Consider the following 6,059-nt stretch of genomic DNA (forward strand, 5'->3'; position numbering starts at 1 on the left):
CACATAACAACACACATACAATACTGTTGCAATACATATAGAAAAAATAATCATCAACGTCTGGTTGTAATTGTAGTTCTCTGCATAATAAACTATGTTTATTTGTAACTTCCATAGCTGCGCTCCTCCTCTGCCATAGTTACAGAGGAGAGCGCTTAGGTTTTTTTATAGTCATTTCTTTTGCGCTGCCGGGAGATCGCCCTGCATTGCTCTGTTTGTGTTTATTAATTTAAATAAACCTTCTGAACACAAGAGACCCTGCATCTGTGTCCTAAGTCCCCACTGTTCCTGACACTGTTCCAGTAAAGCTGCTTTAAGCTTTTCAGCCCTCTATCTTAGAGGGCTGAAAAGCTTTTCTTGTTGTTGAAAAACTGCGTGTTAATGTGAGATAATTTCACATTTTGTTGAAGAACTACTTGATTCCAAGAGAATTGTTTCAACACAATCCTGTTGCCAGCATATTTTTACATATGACTGTGCTTAAAGTGTCTGAATCGAAAAACTGCATGCTTTTACACAGCTATAGGACTTAATTTCATTCACAGTAGATGCTATGTGAATCTCAGACTTAACCTTAGCAAAACAGCTACTAACCACTTCCTTTTCTCTCTCTCTCGTACATAAAAAGCGGATGATGAAGTTCCAGTCTAACCGTCGCTGTCTGATGGTCATCATGTTCAGCCTGAGCCGAGCAGCTGTGCTCGTCATTCAGCTGTCAGAGATGTGGCTGGTCTTTGCAGGTACAGATTTGTGTTTGTGATGCATGTTTTTATCCAGATTGAAGAAGAGATTGAATGATTCATAGACTGTTTCCTTCAAACTGCAGGAACTCCAGCGGCTGATCACAGGAACATGAAGGTGTCCAGAGGAGACTCAGTCATGTTCACTTGCAACATATCCCAGAATAATACAACACAAATCACCTGGACCGGTGGCAGATTTAAGTTTGTATATAACAATCAGATTAATCAGACCTTTTCAAACTTCTCCTCTGACAGAGTGAGAATTGATGCCAACATGCCTACAAAGCTAAATATTTTTAGCGCTCAACACAATGATACAGGACTTTATAAATGTGAGATAACTGACAGGCAAGGTGTCGATCAAATTATATGGAATTTAACTGTGTCTGAGAATCATAAAGGTGGGTTGAGCAAAAACCATGAGTTATTGCATCTTTAGTCAAACCGCAAGCTAAGTGAATAAATCAGTCATTGTTTTTTTTGTTGTTTTTCAGAATTTTTTTTATCAAATTATGGTGAATTACTACTATCATCTGCTGCTGGATTGTTTCTATGCTGCATCACATTAACTGTCTGCCTCTGCCGGTGAGTAATAATTTTCAGCTTCACATCCACAAATAATATCTGCTTGGATTGACTGTGTTCTGGTGAAGAGCGTTATGCATGTGAGATAGCTGACAAATAAGGCATCAATTATATTACATGAAAATTTACTATGTATGAGAAACTAAGAAAAAGGCTGATCACTTCTACAACATGAAGAGTTTTGGTCAAAGTTCCAACTGTATGGTACATAAATGCACAACCATCTTTTCAGGAATCAGTTCATTACAGTATATTTTAGTACTATCACCCATCATTGGACTGCTTTTTGTTGCATCACTATTAAAAAAAAAAGTCTGTCTTCAGCTTCAGATTTGCAATTATAATCGTGAGAAATCTACTGCTTTCCGTTGTGGTGCAATAAATGCGGTCAGTACTCAGATGGCTGATTTTATAAAAAAGCTCGATCACATTCCTGCTACTGTGTCTGTCAGTTTAAAGTTTTAGTTTTGCTCTAAATCGAAAAAACAAAACAAAAGTAAGCCTATAAGAATCAAATGATCAAATCTTTCATTCGCTATACTCAGTAAGTGGTTGCTGTTTCTGATCAAGTTGCCCAACATGCATTGCTGCATCAGTATGACCAATTGATCCATCAATGCTGTCTTTGACATGTGGTGATAAGTTTTATGGATCAAGCAAAAGAAAAATTGATACGTGTATTTCAAGGAAACCGAGTCTTCTCTCCACACCCGTGGTGCTTTTGTCAAGTTCTGCACCGAAAAATACACAAAACTGTGGGCAAAGCATTGGTCTTTAAACAAGACAAACTAAACGCTCACCACAAAGATTGCCTTGTTCAGTTACCACTACACAATAATCAGAGCATTTCTACCAAACACTGTGAAGAGGCCTTTTACTTTACTTTCAGTGTCCGACTTCTGCCCTGGTTAGAGAGGCTATTTAAGGTGTTTCCACCTTGCACACTGGAACCCTCACTGAGTTGCAACAAGCATTGAATAAATGATAAATATAATAACGTGAATAAGAAAACAGTTGTGTTTGGAACAAAGCATGGAGACTGAGCGAGAGAGAAGCTGCTTGAATCTTTATTGTTGATCTAACGCCTGATCTATTAACACGGAAATGCATGATAGAAAAAACAGCGCATTCATCTGAGGCTACCAAAGGGCTGCATTTGACAGTGCTCTGAACACTTGTGGTTTTTTTGCACTACACCTTTACTTTGTTAGTCTGACTGGTGACAAATGGAACATTTGAGGACGACAGCTTGAGATCTAGAAAACTGTGATGGTTGTTCTGACATTTAAAAAGCTCATGTGATCCCTCCCGACCACTAAGATCTGCAAATTCAGCCCCAATTCCCAGAAACAAAGTTTGTGACAAACTATTGTCTGCAGCCTAACATAAACACAAAAACAAGTGGAAATAAGTTGAGAGTGCCGTGTGGTTTAATTTCTGGTCGCAATTCGTCTTAGCAGAACTAGTTGGACAAGATCCAAGAACCGGGACCTCAACAAAAGCAGAACTCAGAGTTGTGCCATTTATCATGTTCAGCAGGGAGCAAAGGTCAGAGGAACTTTGTTATTATTCACATCATGTTACCTTTTTTACTAAAGTATTTTCAGCAGTAAGCTCCGTTTCCTCCTTATATGTTTTCTTGTTTTTTTTATTTCAAATTTTTTGTTGTAGTTTTCTTTTCCAACTTGGAATAATTTTATTCTTATTTTCAATCCATACAGATGGACCCTCCACAACCCCGAAGTTCTGCAGTATGGAGGGCAATTAAAAAACAAGAATGACTTGCTTTGAGAAGCTCAGATCTCCCTGTGGTTTATTGAGCTGACACAGAAATTCAGATTAAACGAGAAACAACAGAAACATATAACAGAAATTCCGCCATAAGGAATAAACAAAAGGCACTGGATAGGGACAGGTCATTTTTCTGTTTGTTTTGTACTTTGAACAAGATTTTGTATTTTCTAAAGGTTGTTTGGTATGTGTATCTCTACAGATGCTTTTTTCTTATTGCACAATATAAAAAATTATTTAACAACTTCACACCATATTCTCAGTTCCTCTTTCTCAGAACCATGTGTGCAACCTTTCAAAAATTATCATGAATCGAAAGAAAACAAATATGACCACATCTCCCAAATAACCTTCAATTTTTATTTCCCTTTGGTCTCCATAACATGCAGGATGCAGATTTGTACATAAACATGCTGTATTGTGCTGTGCTGTTCGGACAGGATTCGTAAATGTGTCATTCGTGCTGTATGTTCCAGGAATAAAACATTGTCTTTCACAGCTATCATTGATAGAAATGTTTTTATTTCATGCACCACTGTGGAATGTGGATTTTTTTTCCCTGCAAATTCATGATTTAGATCGCTTAAAAAGCGAACTTGCTCAATGCTGCACAGTCGTTATTATACGAGTATAATTTGCGATGTGATATGCATTTTTTTTACTTTAATGTGAGTGGGAACTGGTTGAGAAAAGTTATAGCTTCAGCATTAGCTGCATCCACAGCGCAGTCAACACAAGCTTTTTATTTACCAGTCCAGTATAAATTTACAAATTTTGCATCAGATTTCAGTTTTTACAACCCAAAAGCTGTCTCCAGCAAATAAACTAATATTTCTTTCTAGCTCTTCTTGTTGTTTTGACTCCAGTGTAGTGAGACACTGTGGTGATTTACTCTCCATCTAGTGGCAAAAAGTCAGATTACAAGAAAGTCTGATTCACCCTGCAATTCGAAGAAATTCTCTAGTGTGCGACGGAACACCGTAACGGTGTTGTTCGCCTCCTCCAGACTCAGAGAACTCATGACTTCTGATCAGCAGCAAGGTTTTTCACGATGTGTCAGCTGCTCTTTTGGACGTTCACACTCATCTGGAGCAGATGGTCTGAAGGTTAGTTAATCGTCCTTGGTAAATGCTGTGTTCTGTGAAGCTGGTATTTACGTTCAGGTTAATCTCGAACGAAACGCTTCTCTGGTTTATTCATTGAAGATCAGAGAAGAGTTTTCCAAACGGGACACATTACGATTATGCAGTTTGCAATTTGAGTCCCCATTTTCCTCAGTTGATCCATATAGTTGTATCTTGAAAAAATAAAAGTTACTTTTTTGTAGACCTTTGTGGAGCTTGCGTGAGAGTGGGAGCAGGTTGGTGCGACTGCGCCTGCGCTCGCTGTCAGACGAAGGCTTTTGGACGTGTTATGAAAAGGATGTGCAGCAAGAAAGACACTTTTCAGACGAATCCCCATTACATTTGTACGGGAGATCTGGAAAGCTGACTGCTCAAAGAAGGAAATGTGAACGATACGAGTGCTGTGCTGTGCCAACAGAGACGCGGTGACGCACTCCAAGACTTTACATGAAGTCGCATCTTATCGAAGGTGTGAGGATCACTTACAAATCTTCCCCCCAAAAACAACGTTCCATCAAAGAATGGCATCAAAAACATTTGTCCAAGAGCAACTACACCCACCATACCAGGTACCATTTGGCGATCATTTTCCAGCACGACGGCGCAACACGTCAAAGGTAAAAGCAACGATCGCGACGCGTAAACTGTGGACAACCGTGGACACTATTCAGGTTTAGCTTGCATACGCACTCCTGAAAAGCTCTCATATAAAATTTGGAAAAACCTTTCATATAAATTGCTGTAATTATTTTTTTTTATTTTTTTTTTACCTAAACCGGAAGTTGGTGTGGTTATGTAAGCGCGGACATTGTAGTCGCGAGACGCAGTTAAATATTACTGAGTGAAGCCGCTGGTTCTGTAACTCTTTAGTTCTCTCAATGGACTGCTCAGCAGACGCTGTGAGTCGCGTTCCGTATTGAAATACGCGCCACGACTCATAGCGAACCATATCAACTTCCGTTTAAAAAAAAAACAGCATCCGGTTCCTATGAATAATACTGTTTTTCGCGAGTGCGTGTGAAGGTTTTCCACTAATTTCCATAAGAGCTTTTCCGTGTGAACGCGTGGACAAACAGAAAGTCACAAACAGGGATCAACTTGAAAGAGGAAGAATGGATCGCCGTCAACCAGGGAAATTATTTAAAACGTCTGAGCAGAAGTTAAATATTGACTTTTTTTTTGGTAATGAATGTCGTGTTTTTTTTTTCAGTTAATGTTTCTGTTTCAGAAACATGTAAAACAAACGATTATTAAAAATGTTGAAATGGCTAATTTAGTTAAAGTCTAAATTTGAGCCCCTGTCAAAACCAGGGCTCCTACAGTTTGCTCCAACATTGGCTTTGATCAGAGACGTGCCCAGCCTCCATAACATGTTTCGCCTCCTATCGTCTTTTTCTAAACTCTTTTTCTTGACCAAGATGGAAAACATTGTGGGGTTTATGATCGGTAATAAAATTCTTAAGAACTTAGTTAAAGACAGCTATGAAGCAAGAAGGATTCGACCATATTTAGATTAAGCCGAGATGTCGGTCTGCAACACAGATAAAACAAATGCTCAAAGGATATTTTACAAAAAGTACAAAAAGGTAACTTAAAATCTCAGAAAATCAGATAACATTCACATTGTCTTGCACGATCATTTTAGACCCCAAAGGTTTTCTTTTTATTAGGCCGAACATGGTTTTTTCAAAGACGTGGCGGTTTGATACTCTTGTAATTTTGCCACTATAGTGTTATAAGATTTTGAGTCACAATAACTGATTGCGTTTTCTTATTTCTGCAGCGCTGGTGACTGGTGGACGTGCAACCGGGGTAT

At 38.7% G+C, this 6,059-nt stretch overlaps 1 long non-coding RNA gene across 1 annotated transcript; it reads left to right on the top strand.

Annotated features, from left to right (window-relative positions):
* Positions 1–645: 645 nt before the first annotated feature.
* Positions 646–2,917, top strand: LOC140319881 (uncharacterized). The gene is made up of 4 exons (XR_011917987.1): positions 646–740; positions 827–1,144; positions 1,238–1,328; positions 2,804–2,917. It is a non-coding gene; the product is annotated as an uncharacterized lncRNA (long non-coding RNA).
* Positions 2,918–6,059: the final 3,142 nt, after the last annotated feature.

This window comes from Leuresthes tenuis, unplaced genomic scaffold (assembly GCF_036924035.1).
Source record: "Leuresthes tenuis unplaced genomic scaffold, fLeuTen1.0.hap1 SCAF_12, whole genome shotgun sequence".
Classification (NCBI taxonomy): domain Eukaryota; kingdom Metazoa; phylum Chordata; class Actinopteri; order Atheriniformes; family Atherinopsidae; genus Leuresthes; species Leuresthes tenuis.